This window comes from Rhinatrema bivittatum, chromosome 2, assembly GCF_901001135.1.
Source record: "Rhinatrema bivittatum chromosome 2, aRhiBiv1.1, whole genome shotgun sequence".
Taxonomy (NCBI): domain Eukaryota; kingdom Metazoa; phylum Chordata; class Amphibia; order Gymnophiona; family Rhinatrematidae; genus Rhinatrema; species Rhinatrema bivittatum.
In genome coordinates, this window is record NC_042616.1 from 708,615,802 (window position 1) to 708,641,989 (window position 26,188).

At 41.6% G+C, this 26,188-nt stretch overlaps 1 protein-coding gene across 4 annotated transcripts in view; it reads right to left on the reverse strand.

The window, feature by feature from the left end:
• The window catches only part of VIRMA (vir like m6A methyltransferase associated), a 254,816-nt gene that overhangs the window by 228,010 nt on the left and 618 nt on the right, over positions 1 to 26,188 (reverse strand). The window lies entirely within an intron of this gene.

Below are 26,188 nucleotides of genomic sequence, written 5' to 3' on the forward strand. Positions count from 1 at the left end.
ATCAGAGGGGGCTTCAGGGGATTTACACAAAGGCAAAACACTATTTGGAACATTTTGTGAACAGACTGGACCCCTCAGACACCCAATTTCACATTTATATATGATTAGCACCAAGGTCAAGCTGTCCTATCAGATGAGATGGGAGGCGGATCTTGGGGGCGAGCTATCCAATACTGAATGGGATAAGTGTCATATGTTAATGGGTCTGAGCTCAGTATCAGCAAATATTAAAGAGAACGGATATAAATTGTTATACAGGCAGCAATGTGGGGAGAAAGGCACGTTTTTCCACATGTGGTGGACTTGCCCTAAAGTGGTGAAAACTTGGGAAACAGTATTGGACCTTGATGGAGGAGATCCTCCATCAAGCTTGATGGAGGAGATCCCTGGGGAAAGACAGAGATACCTAGCACTTTATGATTGCAGCACGATGCAAAATAGCACATATGTGGAAAAATGTGGATACACCCACTCTAATGAATATCTTACCCCGAGTAGACAGAACATACACAATGGGGTATCTTACCGCTATTAGGAATGATAGAGTACACAAGTTTCATGCAATATGGGAACCCTACTGCACTTGGAAAAAGAACACTTAGTAGCTCAATCAGTGGATTCATCGCAGGAGCAATGGGAGGGGAGAGGGATAGCGCCAATTGGGATAATATGAAAAGTAACAAGACGGAGACTCAGAGATTTGGTACCATTTGATGTATTTTATTCAATATAAAGTTTACTGGTCTACAAATGTGTATATGTAACACCTGTTATGTGATTGAACCAATATATTAAAGTAGATCTTTATACAGTTATAAACAGTATTATGAACAGTGTTCACATTCATATGTACCATGTTGGATATTGTGAATAAATAAAAAATTACAAACAAACAAAAAAAAAGAAAAGATATCCTCTCGCTACACTCTGTTAGTGGAAGTGTTTATTGTTTTTTGGGTCACAAATAATTGAGATGGAGCAGTAATCTGTCACACATGACCATCCATCATATAATGCCCAACACAAGGTGCACATGAATGGACAATCCGAGCCTAGAGGAGACCTTAGATGCAGAAAGCTGCCTTTTTTTTTTTTATCATTATTTACTTACATTTCTATCCCGTCTTTCCAATACATGCTCAAGGTGCCTTCCATATTTTAATAATATATTCTTGCTTCTATGGACTAAGTGAGAGCTGAGAGCACACCCTTGCTATGCTCTGCAGGACTTGGGGGGGGGGGGGGGGGCTACAGGCAGAGACTGTAATCTTTCCATTAAAGAGCTAGTTTCTCATCTAAGTGCACAGTACTATCTTTTAGTGCTGCCAAGCCATAATGTACATTTCACCAAGTCAGATTTCAATTTAAGAAGCTGACATGTGCCTTGCATGGAAGCCAACTCAGTATAACTTCAGAGAAAGGATCTGAGAGGCTGAAGTGCTTTGCCAAAGGTGTATCAAAGGAGGGGGAAAGGAGAATGGGACACAGACACATGAAGACCTAACGACCTTTCTGGCAGCTCTCTCTGCATTCTTCCTGCAGTGTTTTCACTAAAACACCTAGCGTCAGGAATAGTCTTGAGCAGGGAAGCACAGAAACACCAATAAAATCTATCAGAAAACTAATTTACTCCAGCTGTGATCTGCAGCTAAAACACACTTTCCTTTTTTTGAGATGTTCACAGACACTTTAATATGGAAGCCAGCAAACAGGCAACAAAGTATTTTCTCACATTTCCTTTGGATCTTTCTCTCCCCAACTTCCTATCATGACCCCTTAGAAATAACTTTTCAGAAGGTGAAATTTTCCAGAGAAAATGAATTTCAAGGACAAAAGATCAAGACATGAAGTTGGAGGCAGGGAGATTAAGATGAAACTTGAGAGCATAATAATTTGGTAATTGGTAACTCACAGTTCTTTTACTGCCCGCAGATAAGAATAAAACCACAGTGCTCACAGTTTCCATGTCCCCAATCCTTCCTCTCTCAGATGTTAACGGGCTTCTCCTCCTGATCCTGAAAGTAAGGATCATTAGCCCTCAAGTTGCTGGGAACAGGTTCCTTGTTCTTAGAAACACCTTTTCTATTCTCTGGCCCTATCTGATTACTCAGGGCCGGCACCTGACTCTGCCACCAGCTTTAATCCACAATCTCCTCTCTTGTATTAAATTACCCTGCGGTGGCTAAGAGACAAGGCACCAGACTTCTGGCTGGCCAGAACTCCCTGAGATCCACCAGAGGTTCAGCTCTTCCATCCAGGTATTTGCCACCTTCTCAGTAAAGAAGTGCAGGTTTTTCAGAAATCCAAAGAGAGGTAAAATGCACATTTTATATCACAATACAAAATGAAATAAGATATATAACCATACAGTAAGCTGGAAAACAGTGCAATGTTGAGTAAACAGCATAACAAAGATAATAAAGTACAACAGTCAATTACAAAAACACAATCAAATCTCTGAGGAAACTGGGTATAAAAAGAGTGACTCTCCTGTGGAGAACAAAATCTTTAACCTGGTGCTGTTGCTTCAAAAGTTAAGTCTGGAGCTTGAAAATAACAGTCAGAGTCTACTTATGCTCTTCAAACTGATACTGGAATAACCTAAAAGCAGAGGTGGAGGAAACCAAGACTGACAGAAATCAAGCAGGCTTAGGACAAATAACGAAGACAGCTGCAGCTTTGCAAAGAACCCATTCTTCACAACCTTGGGAATAGAGGTAAAGGAAGAGGTAATAAAGGGCAAACAAGTAGCAAGCAGATCACGAAAGCACAATTTATTAACACTGTAGGCCAGGGGTCGGGAACCCATGGCTCGCGAGCCAGATATGGCTCTTTTGAGGGCTGCATCTGGCTCGCAGACAACTGTTGCCACACTTTCCCGCTGACCCAGCTGCTCCCCGGTCCTCCTCCGCCCGGGCTTAAAATGCTGTCAGCCCGGGCGGAACGCGGCAGGACAGCTGGAGTCAGCGGCACCGGCGTGCTCTCTTCTTCCCGCCCCCCCCCCCCCCCCCCGCGTCCCGGAAGAGGAAGTGGAGAGTATCGGGTGCGTGCGCGGCAAGAAGAGGCCACGCTAGTGTGCTCGGCATCCGCCCAAAGAAAAGAAGACTGCAGCGCGACTCGGAGGAAAATGAAGAGCTTCAACCGCGGCCGATGGGACTCCGCCTCCGCGAGGGCTGAAAATGAAGAGGTTAGCGTTGGGAGAAGGCTGCTGCTGCCGCGAGCTCCCGGGGTGGGGGAGAGAGAGAGTGAATGAGCGAGCAAGCATGTGTGTTTGAGATTGCATGTATGTGAATGATTGAGAGCCTGTACATGTGAAAGAGAGTATGTCTGTGATTGAGAGCCTGCCTGTGAGAGAGAGAGCATGAATGTAAGTTTACCATTGGGAACCTGTATGTGTAAGTTTGTGATTGAAAACCTGTTTGTGTGAAAGAGTATGTGTGTATGATTGAGATCCTTTGTGTGTGAGAGAAATCATGTGTATGTATGATTAAGAGCCTGTGTGTATAAGTAAGAGAGAGATCATGTGTGTCTGTGTGTGATTGAGAGCTGGTTTAGGTGATGGAGCATGTGAGTATGTGATTGAGAGCCTGTGTTTAAATGAGAGAGAGAGACCATGTGTGTCTGTGTGTGATTGAGAGCTGATTTAGGTGAGGGAGCATGTGAGTATGTGATTGAGAGCCTGTGTATAAATGAGAGAAAGAGAGGACATGTTTGTAAGCATGTGAATGAGAGTCTGTGTGTGAGAGAAAAAGACAGCATGTATTTATGTGATTGAAAGCCTGTGTGTGTAAGTGTGAAAAGATAGACAGCATGTGTGTAAATGTGTAATTAAGAGCCTATATAAGTGAGAGAGAAAAACATGTGTATATGTGAGTACTGAGAGCATGTGTGTATAGGTGTGTCATTGAGAGCCAGTGTGAGAGAGAGCGCTGGTATGTGACAGAGAGGAGAAAGTTCCAAGCAAACCACCCCGCCTCCTGCTAATTCAGAACAATCTCAGGACACCTGGATATCAAACGTTCCCAGGTATGCAGAGCAAAAACATTTTTGTATCCTTATTATTTTTCATTACTGGGTCTTTGTGTCTGCTATTTTGAAATATTTTGTTGGTATCTGGAAATGTTTTATATGAGTTTTTAATTATTGGATATTCCACTCATCAGCTGTTTCGAAATATGTTCTTTTTGTTAATACAGTTTTACTGCTGATGATTTTATATTTCTTGATTTGTTTTATAAGGATGGGTGATGTTTTTTTTTCCTTTGTTACACTGCATACAGAGACTCTGGCTTGTTGCAGTTTCCAATTCAGTTTTTGTCTGCATGCTTCTTGTTATGCGTTTTGGTCTCTTTATTCTATGTTAAGTGAGGGACAGCACGTGATTCAGGTGAGGTTTTCTGCTGGCGTGTAGTTTCTGTGTAGGACTCTATAGCAGCCTGGCTTGGTCCATTTTCCTAATAGGAGATGTATTGGTGTCTTAAGGCCTGGTGTAATATTTTCAGAGACTTATTGTACTTTAAAAGTGTGATCTTACATAAAATGCACACATTTACTTGTATTTAGTTTTAAACATATTGTATGGCTCTCATGGAATTACATTTTAAAATATGTGGCGTTTATGGCTCTCTCAGCCAAAAAGGTTCCTGACCCCTGCTGTAGGCTATAGGATAGCTGGGTTAGAACCAGCAGGCTACAATTACCTAAAAACCAATCAGGCCCATGCCAACAGGTCAGTGGTGGCAGAGGATTGTCCAGCAAGGTCATGAAACATAGTTGGCTGGATGTTCGGGCAACAGCCTCACTCATTTTGGTAGCTGTCTAGATTATTACAAAGTTTGGTGGTAAGAAATGGGGTGGGGTGTTGAATTAAGGATAGGAACCTACCTTATGAGTTATTAACTCAAGAGTTCTAAGAAAACTAATCAGGTTACTATCTCCTTCAAATGCTAAACCTCTTAAAGCAAGATATCAAGTTAACAGCCAACAATTTTCCAATATTTCTTCTCAACTTTGGCTTCTGTTAATATTTGTCCTATTGTATTATTGTATTGTGTAACTTTTGTATTTATTGTTTTTTTGCTGTAAGCCACTTTGGGTTGAACTTTGGTTAAAGGAAAGTCATTATAAATGTAACATAACATCCTACAGTGACTGCTGTAATTCCTTTCACTGGCAGTAGCAAATTTTAAGTTCTACATTCTTCTTTATTTATAAAAATGTATAATTAACCTATTGAACATTCCAAGACAGCATACAGTAAAACACTCAAATAACTAGGGGGGCAACTCCATGAAGTTAGCATGTGGCACATTTAAAACTAATCGGAGAAAGTTCTTTTTCACTCAACGCACAATTAAACTCTGGAATTTGTTGCCAGAAGATGTGGTTAGAGCAGTTAGTGTAGCTGTGTTTAAAAAAGGATTGGATAAGTTCTTGGAGGAGAAGTCCATTATCTGCTATTAATTAAGTTGACTTAGAAAATAGCCACTGCTATTACTAGCAACAGTAACATGGAATAGACAATTTTTGAGGTACTTGTCAGGTTCTTTTAGCCTGGATTGGCCACTGTTGGAAACAGGATGCTGGGCTTGATGGACCCTTGGTCTGACCCAGCATGGAATGTTCTTAATTACTTCAGATGTAGTTCTATTCTAGAACAATGAAGAACCTAACTATGTATCTGTCTTTCCATGTCTCGATGCTCAACCATTGTCAATGTAATACTAGTGTCACCTGTTTTTTTCTATTGTAATCCACTTTGAGACTATTTGTGGTAAAAGCAGAATATCAGATGTCAATAAATAAAATAAATCATAAAAATATATCAATAAAAATAAGCAAAACACTAATCCAAATAAATGTGTTGTGCCATTGTTTTCACATTTGGTGAATACCCTTGACTTTTTGCCAGCATAATACATTGCTTTTGTCTTCCTCCAGACAATAACCAGCATGGAAAACAATACAGCACATGACGAGTAAGACTACAAACAGGGCGGTCTGTTGATATCCGTCCTCTATTGGATGTCTTATATTTGAGAAGACAGGAAACTGAAGCTCACCAATATCTTCAAGAATGGACTTTATTAGCTTCTGTATTTCTTTGAAAGTCGGGGCACCAGCCAGAATCTGTTACCAGTTTAGGCTGCAAGCCTGGTTTTGAAAAAGCATGGATCAGTGCAGTACTGCTCTCTCCTGCTCTTTGAAAACAGTCTTCTGAATGGTGATATTAGCTAACTTTTGAAAGAATTAGACTGACGTCACACAATGAAGATAGCTTTTCTTTATCACTTGCCACTGACTATAAATTAAAATTATTTCCATCTTGCTTTTTTTTTTCCTATCTACTCTCTTAGTGTATTGCCTGAGCCAGACTGCAGACAGGTTCATTTTCTTTTACCTCCTTACAAATCAGGCAGCCAGAAAATGTATTTATAATCAGACATTCTGGGTAGAAGAAAGATAGCAAGAAGTACTGTAGTTTCCTTCCAGGCATTATGTCATATCCCACTTTCAGTTCTTCTGTGCAGAATGTTCAGATCACTAGGCTTAGCTCATTACCAATTTCAAGTCTGTAAATCCTACCAATACCACTGGTGGCTTCCACTGTCCCTAGGAATCTGGAATCAGTGCCCTTCCCCTCTCCATATGCACAGGAGACTCTGGGACTTGTAGATCCCGAGAGAGTAAACACACACACACACTCAAAGAAGCATAAATACTCCCATTTCTCAAACTACAAGTCCTAGAATTAATTGAACAAGTATCTACTCTGTTCTACGGAAGGATCCTGGGCTGGCCAGCAATTTACCATTCAGAATGCTGCTTGTTGCGGTTTCAAATGTCTCCCGCAAATCACACTACTTGGACACCTCAGATACATAGTACATAAATACCCTCAGCACGGCCTACATTTTTGCCTTCATTTTTTCCCCACTGTAATAGGGTTATCGCCTGGGCCTGTCCCCTCCCCCGGGCATATTTCAATCACGCTCAGTACAGTTTCCATTTGGTATGGTCTGGGTGATCCGAGTATGCTCACAGTTAGTCACAGAGAAAGGACTGGAAGAAAAGGAGGAAGCAAGCAGAGCGACTTGTTTAAGTTTGGCAGGCCTCTATAGCATGACCATTCAGTTTGATTAAGATGCTGCTAATTGTTTAATCTGCACTAACTCTTTGGTGAACATTGCAGGCTCCTAAAGGAGGATCATGGAAAATCAGTCCCAGAAAGCTCCATTATATATGCTGATGTGAAAGTACTATGACTTGCTCCATGCATAGTACATATCATGATACAACTAGAGTTACTGCAAGTCATGATCAAGTACAAAGGTTCTGGTTGTCAGGTTGCCAACTGTGACTGAAAAATATAAAAGAATTCTCTCATTCACCAGACAGGAAGAGAGCACTGCCAAGGTGAGCTGTGCTCTCTTAACCAGCAGCGCAAGGAAATGAGGAACAGCAGCGCAAGAGCCAAGGAATCCTTTACTTGTGGTCCAAAGGCAGCACGTGGCGCTGCACCAATTCCCTCTCTGCAGAAGGAAAGGAGAGAGAAAGCGGCCATGGAGAAGCAGCATCAATGACAACACTCCCTCCCCATGCTCTAAATCCCCCTTCTTCCTCCACATAACCTCTGCCCTCCCACCAGAACCAGTTAGCATGTGTAACATTTTTACCTAGTGCAACTGAACCTGAAATTTCATTACCTGGTTCTTGCCTCATTAACTGGATTATGTGCTACAATTCATAGACATAATTCAATTTCAGGAAGGACTTTAAAAAAAAAAAAAGTTAGGCACCAGACAAAATTTTTTAGAAGCTAGGGTGCTGGGAGTTTGAATATTTATAGGATTTTTTTCCAATTCTTTTTTGTTTCTTACTTTTCTTTTGACTTTCTCTCCCCCACCACCACTTCTCATCCAACTTCTTCTGCTCCTCAGAGAGAGCCTGGCCCCAGAAGCTGCTGTTCTGTCTGGCCACTTCTACTCAGCCTGGCTGTCATTGTGCCTTCAAGCACAGAGCTACTGCTGCCCCATTCCTTCCTACCCACAGCTACACTTACTCAGCAGCGCATAGTTTGGAGGGAGGTATCTTCGCAGGATACTAATGAAGCATTAGAGTTAGGGCATCCCAACAAAGAGGTACCAATAATAAGAAAAGTAGTCCAAGTGCCTATAATTAAAAACTCACCTGAGCTAAAAGATTTCAGTGTATCCCTGTCAACTGAAAAGCAGAATGTGAATACAAACAAAACACACACTTTGAAATGTTTCTATGCTAATACCAGAAGTCTAAGAAGTAAGATGGGAGAATTAGAGAGTGTACAGCAATGAATGATGACATAGACTTACTTAAATGGCATCTCAGAGATATGGTGGAATGAGGATAATCAATGGGATAGTGCTATACCAGGGTACAAATTATATCACGTGCGAAACGTCCCTTATCGCGTGCAATCCACTTGGAAAATGACCCCCTTAGTGAGAAGGGCTTAACTAAGTTCATTGACGGATGGTGACAAAAATCCACAAGCAAGCAAAAGACACAGAAACCAGAATAAAGCCTTGGGAATAAGGAGCTGTACAGTGTGTCCTATATTGGTAGATGGATACACTAAAACAAATATAAACTGGAAGTCTTTTAAAACAGTTTAAGGAATATGAAAGTGTGGGTTGGAGAGAGCAAGGTAGTAGGGTGGGAGTCTGATGGTGCACTTCCTAGGAAAGAACAGATGATAAAACAAAGGCAAAACAACAACTTGAAAACTTGGATATGCATATATACATAGTCTGACAAAATCAGTGATCCTGGGGGGCAAGATGGCCGACTGAACGGAAGTGCCGTGAGGAGCTCCGTAAAATTTGCTGTCTTCTAAACAAGATTTCTTCATTTAAATCATGCCACACACTAAGAGAAAAGCGCGGTTGAGAGCGAAGGATGTTACCTCCACTCCGAAAAACAACAGTCAACCTCGTATCGGGACTTTCTTCCCGGCAGTCCCACAGCAAACACCGGGTGTGCTGGTCGCTGAGGGGAGAGCAGCCGAGTGTGCTCTCCCCTCTGACTCCTGAGACATCGCTGAGCCCCGGATGTCCAGACAGGCCGGTTCCACCATGCCCTGAAGGAGAATGAGGAAGCTGGGAGGCCGTAGCCCCGACGGGTGGAACCCGAAGAACGGGAGAGGTGGCCCTGCAGAGATTAACATATCATCGCAGAGCTAAGGGCTGAGATCCAGCCCAATAAGAGAAGTGAAGGAGAGCGGCTGGAATCAGCTGACACGCTGGGAGCTACAGGCATGGAGACGGTAGCTGGCACCTCATTGGAAATAGGAGTTGAGAAGAAAGGAATGCTTAATGGTGAGAAAATAACTTTGACCACTATATGGGTGGCTTTACAGTAATTAGAAAAATCTATAATTGCCTTAACCGGAGTAGTGCAAGAGACAAAAAATCAAGTTACTATTAATGCTAAAGAAGTTGAAGTACAAAATCAGAAAATAGGAAAAATGGGAAATCAGTTAAACTGGATAAAAAGTTCAAAATACTATTTTACAAGGGGAGAAAATTACCAACAGAATGCTTGAAAATATAGAGAACAGTTTGAGAGCTCATAGTCTACGTTTTATGAACTTCCCTGTTCATTGTTTATCTTGTTATTTTCCTGTACGCATAGTTATTGTTCGATGTAATGGCACTGGGAAATGTTTTACGTTACCTGTAAACCGATACGATGTGCAAACAGCTATCGGTATATAAAAAAACGCTAAATAAATAAATAAATAAATAAATAAAACGTTGGAGCTCTTTAAATCGTATGTGTCGCAGGTATTAAAATTGCCAGAAAGCATAGCACTGGTAATAACCAAAGCCTATTACCTGCCATATTCTGAAACAAATCCTGAGGAACCAGCAGCACCACTGGACATTTCTGTTTTATTAGAGACCTCGCAAGAATTAGTAATTTCAAGAAGGAGACCCTTATTAGTCTCCTTCGCTTTTCTAATGGATAGAAATACTGTGTTTGGGTATTTTTTCAGGAATAGGCATGTATTGTTTCATGGTTATAAAGTATGGTGCTACCCTGATTTAATTAAAGCAACCCAGGTTAGAAGGAAATCGTTTTTTACAAATGAGAGCTGAGGCTCTGCAAAAAGGAGCAGTATTTCAGTTACGTTTTCCTTGCAAATGTTACTTAAAATTTCAACAGCAAGAATGTGTACTATGAGCCGTCCCATTTGAGAGCATTCTTGGATTACCACACCTAAAGTTTTTTCCAGTGTAGGTCTGGTATGAAGTAATTGGTGTGGCCTCTGTTCAATAGGTCTTTTTCCTGAATCATTTGTTCATGAAATTAGGTAACGCTTTATTTTTTTCCTGCTCTCTCTCCCATATATCCTTTATTATATACAAATGTAGATTTATATTATTTCTTACAATTGTTATATTGTATAACAAATATTGATTTAAGGTATACTTATTACATACTACATTGTAATTTTCATAACAAGTGGATACTTGTAAAATCATGTTAAAATTGATAAATTAAAAATTAAAAAAAAAAAAATCAGTTATCCTAAAGCCGCCATGCTAGAAGAGTGCATAGGAAAATGTGTTCTTCCCTGCTAATTTTTGTTCCTGTAGTACCACGGATCAGGCCAGACTGCTGGGTTTTGCCTCCCTTCCAGCAGATGGAGACAGAAAAAACCGTGAAGGGCACCCCCTGTAAGTACAGTGCACCACCTGCGGCCCCCTTCAGTATAAACAGTATCAAAGCAGAAATTGAATTTTAACTTTTAACAGCAATCCAAATCCAATGGATAGATCAAATCTAAGGAAATGGAATACAAAAAACTATATACAGGTCAAGAGAACTCTGAAATCTTTGTTCTGCTATGCAGTCTTCCAGTAAAATTGAAGGAAAAAGGATTCGAGCGGACTCACAAATTGAACAACTTCTACTCTGGGCGGGCGTCTGGACTGATCCATGGTACTACAGGAACAAAAATTAGCAAGGAAGAACAAATTTTCCTTTCCCTGTATATACCTGTATCAGTCCAGACTGCTGGGATGTACCCAAGCTGCCTTACATGGGGTGGGACCTGGAAAGCCTCGCTCGAAGAACACTGCTCTTTCAGAGTCCGGAGCCCGAACATCTAAACGGTAATGCCGAGCAAAAGTATGCAAAGATTTCCAAGTCACCGCTCTACAGATCTCCTGGGGCGAGACCAACTGGCTTTCTGCCCAGGATGCAGCCTGAGACTGAAGCGAATGAGCCTTAAGACCATCTGGAACCACGCGCCTGTGACATATGCACGCTGAAGCAATAGCTTCCTTTAACCAACAGGCAATGGTGGCCTTGGAAGCCTTAAGTCCCTTATTAGGACTGCTCCACAAGACAAAGAGATGATCTGACAGTCAAAATTCATTAGTGACCTCAAGTAACGCAGAAGTACCCGCCTGACATCCAACCTCCTCAATTCGCAAGCATGAGGAGATTCTTGATCCAAGTCCAGAAAAGCCGGCAACTCTACCGACTAGTTCATGTGAAATGCGATACAACCTTAGGAAGAAAAGATGGTACTGTTCGAAGGGATACGCCAGAGTCTGAAAACCTAAGAAAAGGTTCACAACAAGATAGGGCCTGAATCTCAGACACCCTCCTAGCCAAGCAGATAGCCACCAAAAAGACCGTTTTTAGCGTTAGGTTTTTTAGAGTAACGCACTTAAGTGGTTCAAAAGGAGGTTCGCACAACGTTTGGAGGACCAAATTCAAACTCCAAGAGAGACAAACAGCCCATAGAGGAGGGTTCAAGTGCTTCGCACCTCTAAGAAAATGCACTACATCAGGATGAGCTGCTAGGGATGCTCCTTCCACCTTTCCTCGTAAGCAGCCCAAGGCCGCCACCTGAGCCCTTAGAGAACTGTAAGCTAATCCCTTCGCCAAACCTTCCTGTAAGAAGGCGAGGATGTGAACTATTGAGGCGTGCCAAGAAGAAACCTTCGATCCACTATACCAAGAGTCGAAAACCTTCCAGATCCGGACATACGTAAGAGAGGTCGACTATTTACATGCACGCAAAAGAGTGGAAATGACTGTATCTGGATAACCCTTCTTTCTTAACTACTTCCTCTCATAAGCCAGGCCGCTAGGCGGCTGTGCTGGAAGGAGAAGGGATATCCGGGGAACAGAGAGACTACCTAATTCTCGGCGTCGTTGTTTTAGACGCTGGGAGTTCTTTCCTGTACCTGTGGACTTAGAGGGAACATCGGAGCTCCACCCCGACGCCTCTGACATCACTGTAAGGGGACGAGGCGCCCATAAAACCGGTGCCTGAGCGGCGCACCGTCGACGCCGGCGTGCCGCCAAGCCGCGCACGCACAAGGGGCATGCCGGCTTGTTCCGGCTTAGTCCGGAGAAGGATGGAGGAGCGGAGAGGAGTCTTGCTTCATCACAGTTCGCCACAGAGGTAAATTTAAACACAATTAGCTGGACATATACGGAACCCTGAAAACGGACTAAGTCTTGTTTTAATTGCAAATGCCGCCAAAAAGGAAGGGTAAAGTAAGGGTATTTCCCTCTACTTCTTATCCTTCCCCTATTCAGCAGGAGATTGTCCGTTTTATGTCTGCTTCTGTACATAAACCAGCGACTAAGGATCCCGCAGAGCCAGTCTGTGAGGTGAATAGATCTGGACTCTTGGAGGAGGCATCGCCGAGTCCTAATCCGGATATACCACCGATGCAGAGGGCGATTGAGATTTCCCCAGGCATTACATCTATCCAAATAAGCCCCTTAAGTGGAGTAGTAGGAGAGAGTGTTGCACCTACGAGCCAAAATATAGATCAAGAGGGAAATGTTACCCCCGAGGCCGTGGGTGGAAGGGATAGGTTAACAGCTATTGGAGAGACTCGGGAAACATTGATACGACCTGCAGTGGTTACACTGGACTTGGTGTGGGATTTGATGGTTTCAATGTCTAATAATATAAAAGGTCTTGAGAAAAAGATTGATTCTATTACTGGAAAGAATCAACAGGATATATTGCAAATTCAAGAAGTAGTAATAAAATCAGAGGATAGAATTAAGAAATTGGAAGAAACTAGTGAAAGGAACTTGGAATTTCAATCTATGGTAGTAAAAGACAGAGATATCTTGTCTAGATGAATAGAGATATTCGAAAATAACTCCAAACGTTTAAATTTACGATTTCTCAATTTCCCAAGAGTAGCAGGGGAAATTGTGATGGAGACTTTGAAAAATTTTTTAGCAGAAGTATTACTTTTTTCTGATCAAGAATTTCCAGAGATAAGTTACTGCTACTTTCTGCCTAAAAAACATTCTAATTTGAATGTATTGGAGTTACCTTTTCAGGGTAATTTAACAAATTTTCTTGAGGATTCAGATAACTCAGTAATAGATAGAGGTATTCTGTTAGTGTCTTTTATGAATTTCGCAGACCTGAATAAGGTCATGAAAAAATATTTCTTGAAATACCCTATAATGTTTCATGATAACCCTGTAAAAATATTTCCAGATATCTCATTTACTACACAGATAAGGCGAAAACAATTTTTGATTCACCGACAGGATGTAATAGCTTTGGGATATACATTTAACCTGAGATTCCCTTGTAAGTGTGTTATAAAGAAAGAACAGGATGTGTTTATATTCTTTACTCCTGACCAATTAAAAAACTTTGTAGAACAAAGGAAAATAATCACCTCCTCCCCACTAACCAGTGAAGAGCAAAATTAATTATACAGATTGTGTTATCTTGTTAGGAAATATTAAGTGATAAAATATCCCCTTAATTGCCATTATGCCTCTGTAAAGTTGATAAAAGTATGTTTGCCTATATTATGGAAATAATGGATGGGTGTTGTAATAATGATGGAAGGGTCGGGTAAGTTATACCTACCCTACTGTATTTCTTTGTTAACTAAGATTATGATGGTTATGTATGTTAATTATTTGAAAATGAATAAAATATAAATTAAAAAAAAAAAAAAGCCAGGCCGCTAGACAAAAGCGATCCGCCTGGTTGAAAAATACTGGACCTTGCCTCAGTAAATTTGGAAGATGACCTAGACGGAGCAGACTGTCCACTGCTAGGTTGACTAGATCTGCGAACCACGGCCTTCATGGCCACTCTGGAGCTACAAGGATCACCATCCCCGGATGGGCCTCTATTCTTAAGACCTTGCCCACCAGGGGCCAAGGAGGAAAGACGTAGAGCAGAATGTTGCGAGGCCACGGAAGGACAAGAGCATCCACTCTTTCCGCCCCATGTTCTCTTCTGCGACTGAAGCGAGGCGCCTTGGCATTCGTCTGAGTCGCCATTAAATCCAAGCGGGGAACACCCTATCGATGAGTTAAAAGCTCGAACGCCTCCTTGGACAGCTCCCACTCTCTGGAATCCAGCCACTGACGGCTCAGAAAATCTAAGTACCAGGACCACAGGTTCTGCCACCTTCATCTGCTGGACACAGAGAAATACTGAAGGGGGCCACAGGTGGTGCCCTTCAAGTTTTTCTCTGTTCCATCTGCTAGAAGGGAGGCAAAGTCCAGACTGATCCGGGTACGTACAGGGAACAATGTAATTTATGTCACTAAATCATAGTTCCATGATAATCAGGCCTGGGAAGTGAACATAATAAAATATAGAGGTGGAGAAACATTTAGAAAACATGGAGGCCAGCCAAGAATTTTTAGAAGTTAGGGAAATACCCATTCCCACCCTCTATTTTTGGCACTTTTGTTGTTGTTTGGCAGGGGTTTGGTCTATTTTGGGATGGGGAGGTTTGCTTAGTTTGCAACTGTTCTCCTGCTTTTGACTCCTTGCTCTCCCCTTCCTCCAGCTTCTTTCCCTGACTCCTTACAATTTTTGTTCTGCAAACCCTCTGTCCCACAATGCGTCTTCCCACCAGCCTGTGGTCTCTCTCCTTGGGCATGGCTGCAGTGACAGCACCTCAGCCCTGGCATCAGCTCTTTCACCCAGGTTGGTGCTAGGTGTGAATTTTAGACAAAGGTTTTCTAGCCCTACTGAAAGATTTTTTTTTATAATATAGGGGACAACTAGAAGTAATGAGTTACTAGAGGCCTTTCAGAGGTTCCTCATGCAGTTATATGAGTTCACTCACAGCAAGGCAACATTGATCCTGTTAATGACAAAGACAATGTCACTGAGGTTGCAGAAGGGGACAGCCTGGGGGGTTCAGTAATCACCATATCATATGGTTCAACAAACTTCAGATCCAAAAAATACTAGAAAAAGGGTCCTTGACTTCATATAGGCTAACTTTTAATAAAATTAATAATTGGATGCAAGATATACAGGTAAACTATGGACAGCAATATAAAGGAGATGGATACAAATTGTGTCAGCCATATTAGCAAGGAGAAGAGAAGAGAAGACTACTATGGTTCAAAGTAGGAAAAAAAAGTAAGCAAAGAAATCAGCGTTCAGAAAAAACAGCCACACAGGAGGAGGAAGACAAACAGGAAGAAACAAAGGGAGGCAACAAGAACAGTTAAACTGGAAAAGGCTAAAACAGAAGAGTATATTGGCTAATGAGAAAAGAAGGAAGAAAAAACTTTCTTCAGATAGTGAGGAAAAAAGACTAGAAGGAGAACAATAGGCATTAAAGGGGAGGATGAGTTTTTAGAAGCGGAGAATCAGAGAAAAGCTGATATCTTAAACACCTTTGCTCAGTATTCACTCTAGAAGGTGTGATGGAGCAAAAGAAACGAGGTGATCTAACGACACTGACCAAGATGGTTGCCTAACTGAAGAGCTCCTCTCCCCCGTGTGATGAATCCTTCGTATAAACCTGCAACCAGTTATTTGGCAGCTTATTTTTTTTTTTGTATCTTTTTTATTGAACTTTTTTTTCACCATGAGTGCACATCAAGAAATCTTTCAACAACACATTATCAATACACATCAGTTGAGATTCCTAGTGAACATATCTTTCATATATCATTATCGGTGACCCTATCCCCTCCCACTTCCCTCCCTCCTTCCCGCGCAATTGGTACTTGTCATAATCTTAAATAACAAACAAAAGTATAAGACTGAATAGCAACACAGAAATGATTGGAGGAAAGCAAACTTAATAACGTTACTAAAACATCTGCAAGTTTTTTTTTATCAAGTCTCTTGGCATTTCCGATAAGAATGGTTTCCAGCTGTCTCTATGAAGCAAACTTCTCTTCCTGGAAGCTTCCAGTACTGATCTATTTTCTAATAAGAATAATTCCAACATCAAGTTGCACCAACTCTCCAGTGAAGGGCATACAGATGTCAACCATTCTCATAGTAACAGTCTCAGTACAATTAAACATCCTTTGATCAAAAGTAAAAAAAAAACCCATCAGAGTTCGTTATGCAATTATCATTAAGGATACTAAGAATACAAAAGGCCGGGCCCCAAGGTGTATATTTGGCAGCATTTATCAAGCTTTCATTGCCTATCTTATCCAAATGGCGACCAAACAAAAAACATCAGATCTTAAAACAATTTTCCTTCAGTAAGCACGCGGCAGAAATCCTCAGGGACGATACTGAGCACATCACAAAGACCACGGACGACAGCGGAGTAAGGAAACCCAAAGGCTCCTTGATCACATCTAGTAACAGAGCTGGACCCACCAACTTACCCTCTTGAGATGAGATGTGAGGCTGGTTTGTAGAGTTACAAGCTGACATGAAACAGCATAAACTTGAGCTTCTCACATCTATTTCTGAGGTGAGGAAGATCTGGTGGCCCTTGGGTCAAAAGTAGATAAACTGGACATTCAAGTATTGAGCCATATAAAATTACTTAATACAGTAGTGGTGCAACAGAAATCCCTGCTTGATGATTATGCGATTCTCGCTGAATAAATAGATCTAGAAAACAGATTGCAGTGATGTAATCTCCGGATATCTGGGGTACATGATACTGAGGCATATGCGGACTACCAAGCCACTGCAACACAAATCTGCACTTTTATTCTTTCTACTAGTGCTATCCAACAAACAGAGCAAATTCCTTTGGATGCATCCAAGACTGAATGGGCTCACCGGGCCCTGGGACCTAAACACAACGCGAGGCCTAGGGATATCATTTTCTGCTTCCATAGTTTCACCCAAAAATCACTTATTTATGAAGCAGCTAGGAAAAAGAATGACTGGCTTTCAGAAGGTCATACTCTTACATATTTAATGATCTAGCCCTGTCCACTCTCTGAAAGTAGTATGAGCTGAAAGAAGTTACAGGCTCCTTATGGGTGGAGAATGTTTGCCGTCAATGGACTTTTCCATTCAGCCTTCAATTTCAACTTAAAAGATGTCTCATACTGAATAAAATAATTATCTGAAGCAGCGGTTACCCTCAAACAGGTGAGTATGACTGTCAGCCCACTGCATCGAAGATGGACACTTATCCCCGCTGGCAAAGAGTAGCAAGGGGAGGCAGAAGACTGCGCCATCAGTCCAATGGATCCAAACATGCATTATCCGACCAGAGCTGAAGGATTTCAACAACTCTTGCAGCTTCCGGACAGTTTTTTGTGGTCCAGTTTCTTTTTTCTTTTCTCTTGCGCAGGACAATCTTTGAGACTTTTATGTTGTGTTGTCATGGGGCAAAGGGTTATTGGGAGCTCATCTTGGTCCGATGATCGTGCACCCTAGAAGGAGAGGGATCCGCCGATCAGGTTGGGCAGTTCGAGTGGTGGGGTTAGGGGAATTCATGGAGGGATATTCTACACCACTATACCTACTGACACACGTTTGGGTTCTCTGGCATTCTGTTTTGCATATGTTCTGAGCATTCTGGTGATGTAGAGTTTCAGATATTAGTGTATATGTCACAATGACAACACATTTTCTCTCTCAACGTTAATATATTCCCGAAGCATCATCTCTTAGCTAAGGAGTTAGGTTATTATAAAGCTTCCATAGCCCTAATCCAGGAAACACATTTACACAAGCGACATGAACATGTTCTTTCCTTTACAGATTACCTGAATACATTTTTATCTGCTAGTGCCAAAGGCTCAAAATATGCTGGGGGAGAACATAAGAACATACCATATGGGTCAGACCAAGGGTCCTCAAGCCCAGCAGCCAGTTTCCAACAGTGGCCAATCCAGGCCATAAGAATATGGCAAGTACCCAAAAACTAAGGGGTAGATTTTAAAAGCCCTGCGTGCGCAGGGCACTTGCGCCGGCGCGCCTATTTTGCATAGACCGCCAGCGCGCAAAGCCCCAGGACGCACGTAAGTCCCGGGACTTGCTAAAATGGGCACCCCGGGGGCGTGTCCGGGGGCATGTCTGCGGTCCGGGGCGGTCCATGGGTGTGGCCTAGTGCCCCAACACAGCAGCCTGTGTCAGGGCCTGGCCAGCTGGCACACGCGGCAGGCATAACTCCATCGAACAAGGTGGGGGGGGGATTTAGATAGGGCCGGGGGGGTGGGTTAGATAGGAGAAGGGAGGGAAAGGTTGGGGGGGGGGGGGGGGGGGAACGACAAAAAAAAAAGTTCCCTCCGAGGCCGCTCTGATTTCGGAGCGGCCTCGGAGGGAACGGAGGCGGGATGCGCGGCTCTGCGCATACAGGCTGCCGATTTTGCACAGACTTGCGCGCGCCGACCCCGGATTTTAAAAGATACGCGTGGCTACGCGCATATCTTTTAAAAGCCGGCATACTTTTGTTCGCGCAAGTACGCGCACGCTGTTTTTTTAAAATGTACCCCTAAGTCTATCCCATGCTACTGTTGCTAGTAATAGCAGTGGCTATTTTCTAAGTCAACTTGATTAATAGCAGGTAATGGACCTCTCCTCCAAGAACTTATCCAATCCTTTTTTAAACACAGCTACACTAATGCACTAACCACATCCTCTGGCAACAAATTCCAGAGTTTAATTGTGCATTGAGTGAAAAAGAACTTTCTCCGAATAGTTTTAAATGTGCTACATGCTGACTTCATGGAATGCCCCCTAGTCCTATTATCCCAAAGAGTAAATAACCAATTCACATTTACCTATTCTAGACCTCTAATGATTTTAAACACCTCTATCATATCCCCCTCAGCCATCTCTTCTCCATGCTAAACAGTCCTAACCTCTTTAGTCTTTCCTCTTAGGGGAGCTGTTCCATCCCATTTATAATTTTGGTCGCTCTTCTCTGTACCTTTCTCATCGCGACTATATCTTTTTTGAGATTCAGTGACCAGAATTGTACACAGTATTCAAGGTGTGGTCTCACCATGGAGCGATACAGAGGCATTATGACATTTTCCATTTTATTCACCATTCCTTTCCTAATAATTCCTAACATTCTGTTTGCTTTTTTGACTGCTGCAGCACGCTGAGCCGACGATTTCAAAGTATTATCCACTATGATTCCTAGATCTTTTTCCTGGATGGTAGCTCCTATATGGAACCTAACATCTTATAACTACAGCATGGATTATTTTTCCCTCTATGCATCACCTTGCACTTATCCACATTAAATTTCATCTGCCATTTTCCAGTCTCACAAGGTCCTCCTGCAATTCATCACAATCTGCTTGTGATTTAACTACTCTGGATAATTTTGTAGCATCTGCAAATTTGATTACCTCACTCGTCGTATTCCTTTCCAGATCATTTATAAATATATTGAAAAGCACGGGTCCCAGGACAGATCCCTGGGGCACTCCACTGCCCACCCCCCTCCACTGTGAAAATTGTCCATTTAAACCTACTCTGTTTCCTGTCTTTTAACCAGTTTGTAATCCACGAAAGGACATTGCCACTTATCCCATGACTTTTTACTTTTCCTAGAAGCCTCTCATGAGGAACTTTGTCAAATGCCTTCTGAAAATCCAAATACACTACATCTACATGTTTATTTACCCCTTCAAAATAGCGAAGCAGATTTGTGAGGCAAGACTTGCCTTGGGTAAAGCCATGCTGACTTTGTTCCATTAAACCATGTCTTTCTATATGTTCTGTAATTTTGATCTTTAGAACACTTTCTACTATTTTTCCTGGCACTGAAGTCAGGCTAACTGGTCTGTAGTTTCCAGGATTGCCCCTGGAGCCCTTTTTAAATATAGGGATTACAATAACTACCCTCCAGTCTTGAGGTACAATGGATAATTTTAAAGATAGATTACAAATTTTTACTAATAGATCTGAAATTTCATTTTAATCTCTTGCCACCTTGTTCATGATGTGTTATATCAGCAGGCCGATCCATTAGGTCGGTTCTTTTTGCTGAAATTACGAGTAGGCAGAGATATTTACACAATAATTTCTCTATATACTCCTAACTCTAATCAGATATCCTTGCTGACCCATATGGAGGGAGTTCTGATTCTCGTGGGAACTTTAATTTTACTCGCAACCCAGATTTGGATAATTCTCATCCCATGGTGTCATCCTTGCAGGGGATAAGGAACTCACTTTCATCAATGATGGCGCAATAGTGTCTAGTTGATATCTGGAGACACATTTCCCACTTCCCACACATACACTTTTTTTATTCCTCACCGCATAAGTTGAATTCTCGTATTGATTACTTCCTTATTGATAAACGTTTACAAATTCCGATAGTGGATGCGGGAATTGGGAACATCACTTGGTCCTACCATGCTCCTACCTGGATCAATGTGCTTTTTCAGGATATAGATATTATTTTTTGGCGCTTAAATGAAAGCTTACTACGAAATGGATCCTTCTCTGATTCTTTGGGTGAACAATTGAGGGGAGTACTTTCAGCTGCATGTTTCCACATCTTTATCCAGGGGGATAGTCTAGGATTGCTCTAAAGCTGTTGCGAGAGGTCTTCTGATATCTCGCGCTACTTATTGTACGAAAAGTAAAGAGCAATTATGGAACACTTTATTAGTTAAGCTTACCAGCTTATCCCGCTTGCATATGGTAAAATCCTTCCCACACACTTTTCAGCAGCTTTAGTTGGTGAGGTCCAAGTTACAAACCCTTGATGATCTATTAGCTCATAGACTAGATATGATTAAACAGGCACACTATGAAGGGGGCAATAAAGCTGAGTGATATTTGGCCAGACGTTTGAAAACACTCTCCACCGAAAGCATTCTTGCAAAAATTTAAAATGGGCAGAGCGTAATGGTCATCAAGACCTCTGATATCAGAGTCTGTGTTACGGAGTTTTAGGCCTCCCTCTTTGGTACAGATAGCGGTACTGATGATCTAAGTATCAATAATTATCTTGATTCTGTGGCTCTCCCCTCCTTTACCATTTAATAATAATAATACTTGGACAGTCCTGTGAGCATTCCTGAAGTCTTACAAGTTATAAAAATGCTAAAATTGGGAAGAGCTCCAGGTTTGGATGGCTTCTATAAATGGTTTTCCCATATTCTGGCAGCTCCTTTAATGGATATGTTCAACTTTAGTAGAAAGAGGGGCTCTTTTTCTGTAAATTCTATTTTGGCTTGGATCTTGGTTATAGCAAAACCCAGCACAGACCATACTATCTGTGGGTCTTACAGACCAATATAGTCGATTAATCTGGACCTAAAAATCCTTGCTAGGGTCTTAGCAGAATGGGTGAATAAGATAATGTCTTCCTTGATCCATTCTGATCATGTAGGTTTCATTCCAAATCGAATGGCTGCAGACAAATTAGCTAAAGTTATTGATCTATTATGGTGGATTACTAGAGAACGGATTCCTGCTATTTTGTTGTCCACTGATGCTGAAAAAACATTTGACAAGGTGCACTGGTCCTTTCTTTTTAGAACTTTAGAGAAAATGCACTTTGGACCATTTTTTCTTCAGTGGATAATGAAGTTGTATGAGTCTCCAAGAGCCAGGGTCAAAATAAATGAGGGCTACGGAGACAGGTTCGAGATAGGAGGGGGTACTCACCAGGGCTGCCCATTGTCACCATTACTATGTGCATTGTTTATGGAACCTTTCACCACCAGGGTACGTTCCTCAACATCAATTACAAGGGGTCACCTGAGAGATTTACATCTCTCATCTCATGCAAACATTTTTTCTTAGATTCATCCAGAAATTGAGGTGCTTCCTAGACCATCAAGATCTTAAAACTTTAGTACATGCACTTATTTTCAGTAGACTTGACTAGTGTAATGCTTTCCCTCATAGTCTGCCTGCAGTCACTATTCGAAGACTTCAAGTCATTCAAAATACAATCAGTCAAAATTATCTCAGGGAAAAAAATGATTTGATTCCATCACTCCACTGGTCACCCATTTCAGCACACCTCATATTCAAACTGGCCACTCTGATTTTTAAAGCCTTCAGATTTAGCTCTTCTCATCTCGACTCTCATTACTTATCATCCTAGTCGTACTTTACATTCCAACCAACTAGAACTACTGACTATTCCTTCTCACAAAGAAATTAGACTTGAATCTTCCAGAGATAGCTGTTTTGATTTTCTCGGCCCTAGCATTTGGAATTCTTTACCTCTTAGAGTACATTTAGAGAAAGATTATATGAAATTTACAAAAGCTGTTAAAGCATTTCACTTTATCCAACTGTTTCAAGACTACATTCAGTTTCATTTTATTTTGTTTCCATGATGAGATTTTGTTTTTAATATTATTTTAAAATCTTTTATTTTTATTTTGTAAACTAACATGTAATTTACAATTGCTATAGACTTTTTTTGTACGATTGTTTTTTTACTTTTTTCTGCTTAAACTTATTTTATGTATGCAACTTTTTTTTTCTCCGATTTCTTTTATTTCATGCACTTTGTAATGTTTTATTGTACGTAGTTATGATTTGCCTTAGTAAGAAATAGCAATTCATTAAGTAAAACTAAACCTCTTTAAAAATAACATTGTGGAAGGACTAGTAGGGAAAGTGTGCCTGTTTTCAGATGAAAGATTAAATTTCATTTGAGATTTCTATTCCACCACAAAGTGAATTAGAATGGGAAGATTGATTTAATAGCATGACAAATGTTTTTCATTCAATAAAAAAAATCATGCATTATACTGTAAATTTAATCCTAGTTCTGGGGGGGCGGGGGGGGAGGGAGGGGTTGGGGGGTGGCACTTGTTGCTTTTCTGCTTTCCTCTTGTCATACATGACCGGGGCAATAGAATTATTTCTACCCCGCAGGGTGGGCATATTATACTTGCACTGTACCCAGGTGGTGGTGGTGTTATATATCAGTTTGTATTTCTGGGGTTAAAATTAAATAAAGATATTATGGAAAAAAATAATGCACTGGGGTGCAGAAATCAAGAGCTAAATACCATTTTGGAGGAGAACTAGTAGTCAAAAAAGGAAAAAGACTTGGGGTCAACATGTCTGATAAGCTACCATCTTCTAAATATTTTAATATTTTTATCATCTCTCCCCTTTCCATCCTTTCTAGAGTGTATCTAACTCCTTTATTCTCTCTATACATGGCTTATATTGCAGCCAATGAACCACTGTGGTGTCCCACCTCTGAATTCTTTCCATATTATCAATGTCCTTTTTAGATATGTTTTTCAAATTGCACACTGTATATCAAGGGGATGTACCAGTCTTATACAAAAGTAGTTTTCTATAGAATGAAAAGCTGACAAGAGAGAAGCTCAAAATGAGAAAAAATGTCATTAGGTGGGTGGTGGACACCTCGAATAGACTTCAACGAAGACAACAGGAGTCAAAACAGTAGCAAAATTCAAGCAGCTTGGAACGACACAAAGTGATCTTACTGCATGAGAGGGAAGGAGAAGACCACAGTTTGAGATCACTACCACTTCTGGATAAATGTTATGTTAGTCCAGTAAAAGTGGCCGCAACTCCCACAAAAGATTTAATTCTCCTGCTTTACCTAGGTCTAAATGGTTTTGTGCTCCTAAAGGAGCCAGATACAAAGTATTAAGCTCCTTTTACAACTGTGACTAAAAATCAGTTGTGCTAAGTACGGCATACCACTACACTAGCAAAGAACAGTGAGATGAAGCAGGAGGTGAAGAGCAATGAGTTTCACAATTCTAAGGAAAGACCTCCCCTCCAAAAAAAAAATGTTTTCTTGGGGTAAGATGGAAAACAGAATGAGGGCAGAGGGGAAGGCTGAAGAAAGACAAACATAGAAATGACAGCAGAAAAAGACCAAATGATCTATCCAGTCTGCCAAGCAAGCTTATGCCAGTCTCTGCTGCACTCAGCAAGTTACCCCCATGCTTATCAGTTTCCCAGACAGTAAAAGGCAGGGAACTTGGATGCTGTTTGAATCCAATTTCCCTTTTCTCTTTCCGTGGAAACAAGAGAGCAATGCTGGAGCTGCATCAAAAGTATCAGGCTTAATGATTAATAGTAGTAAAAGCGGCATCAGCATGTTACATCCACGTTTATTTGTTCCCCAAACCGTAAAGGCTGAGGCCCTTGTTAGTTGCTGTCTGAATCCAATTCCCCTTTTCCCAGTGCCGTTGAAGCAGAGAGCAATGATGGAGTTGCATCAACAGCATCAAGGCTTATTTGTTAAGGGTATTAAATGCCCTACCAGCAAGTTACCTCCATGCACTCTTATTTCCATCCTCTGGCCTTTAGGGATCCACAGTGTTTATCCCATGCCCCATTGAATTCCTTCACTGTTTTCATCTTCACCACCTCCTCTGGAAGGGAATTCCACACATTCATCCCCTTCTCCATGAAGAAATATTTCCTGACATTGCCTCTGAGTCTTCCTCCCTGGAGTTTCATTTCATAATCTCTAGTGCTATTGATTTCTATCCAACGGAAAAGGTTTGATAATTGTGCATCATTAAAACTTTTCAGGTATCTGAAGGTTTGTATCATATCTCCCCTGCACCTCCTCTCTTCCAGGGTATACATATTCAGATCCTTCAACCTCTCCTCATAAGCTTTCCAATGCTGACTCCTCACCATTTGATATTGGTGCCCGTATCCTTTTAGAGATACGGGCACCAATACCGATTGCAGTATTTCAGGTGAGGCCTCACCAAGAACTTGTACATGGGCATTATAACCTCTTTTATCTTACTGGTTATTCTCCTCTCTATGCAGCCCAGCATTCTTCTGGCTTTAGCTATCGCCTTGTCACAATGCATCAGACACTATCACACCAAGGTCCCTCTCACAGTCTGTGCACATTAGTCTTTCACCGCCCATCACATACAGCTCTTTTGGTTTGCTGCTCCCCAGATGAATGACTCTGCATTTCTTGATTTTGAATCCCAGCTGCCAAATCCTCAACCACTCTTCAAGCTTTCTTAAATCACTATTTATTCTCCCTACTCTTTCAGGCGTGTCCACTCTGTTGCAGATCTACTTCTATCCCTTCCACCAGGTAGCTCACAAAGATATTTAACAGAACCGGTCCCAAAACCGATTCCTGGGGCACTCCACTTAACACCGTTCTTTATTCAGAGTAGGTTCAATTTACCATTACACGCTGTCTCCTATTAGTCAACCAGTTTGCAATCCACACTACTATCTTGGCATGCACTCCCAAACTTCTCGACCTTATCGAAAGCTTTACTACAGAACAGAATGAGTGGGATAGACAGAGAACAGAATGGGAGGGGGGGGGGGGCGCCAGACTGACAGAACAAAATGAGAGGGGAGGAAGGCTGAGAAAAGATGGAGAACAAAATGAGGGCAAAGGCTCACCAAATATGGAGAACAGGACAAAAGGGGAGCAAGGCTGAGGAAAGATAAAGAACAGCATGGGGGAAGGCTGAGGAAAGATGGAAAACAGAATTAGGGGTTGGGGGAGGGAAGGGCAAGGAAAGATGGCAGTTACTACCCTTAGCAGAAAACATAGAAGTAACCTGCCTAAAACAGGAGTTAATACCCTTAAAAAAAATACTTGCTGGGCAGACAGTATGGTTTATTTGTATCCTTTTTCCTCCAGTCATTTAGTATATACTATGTAAAAAAAAGGGGGGGGGGGGCTGAGGAAAGATGGAGAACAGAAAGGAAGGCGGAGACTGAGGAAATATAGAAAGAACAAGAATGGGGAGGAGCGATGGAAAAAAGAATAAGAAATGAGGCAGAGGAGAATGGAGTGCAGAATGAGGGAGAACTAGACAGAAGAGACAAGATGGAGGGGGAAATAATGGCTGATACTGGGAGAAAGAAGGAGGATTCGGAGGAGGAATGAGGATAAGAGGTGGGAAAGGGGAAGCAATGAGAGTGATCAAGGTGATGCTATGAAAGACAGAAAATAAGGAGGTGAAA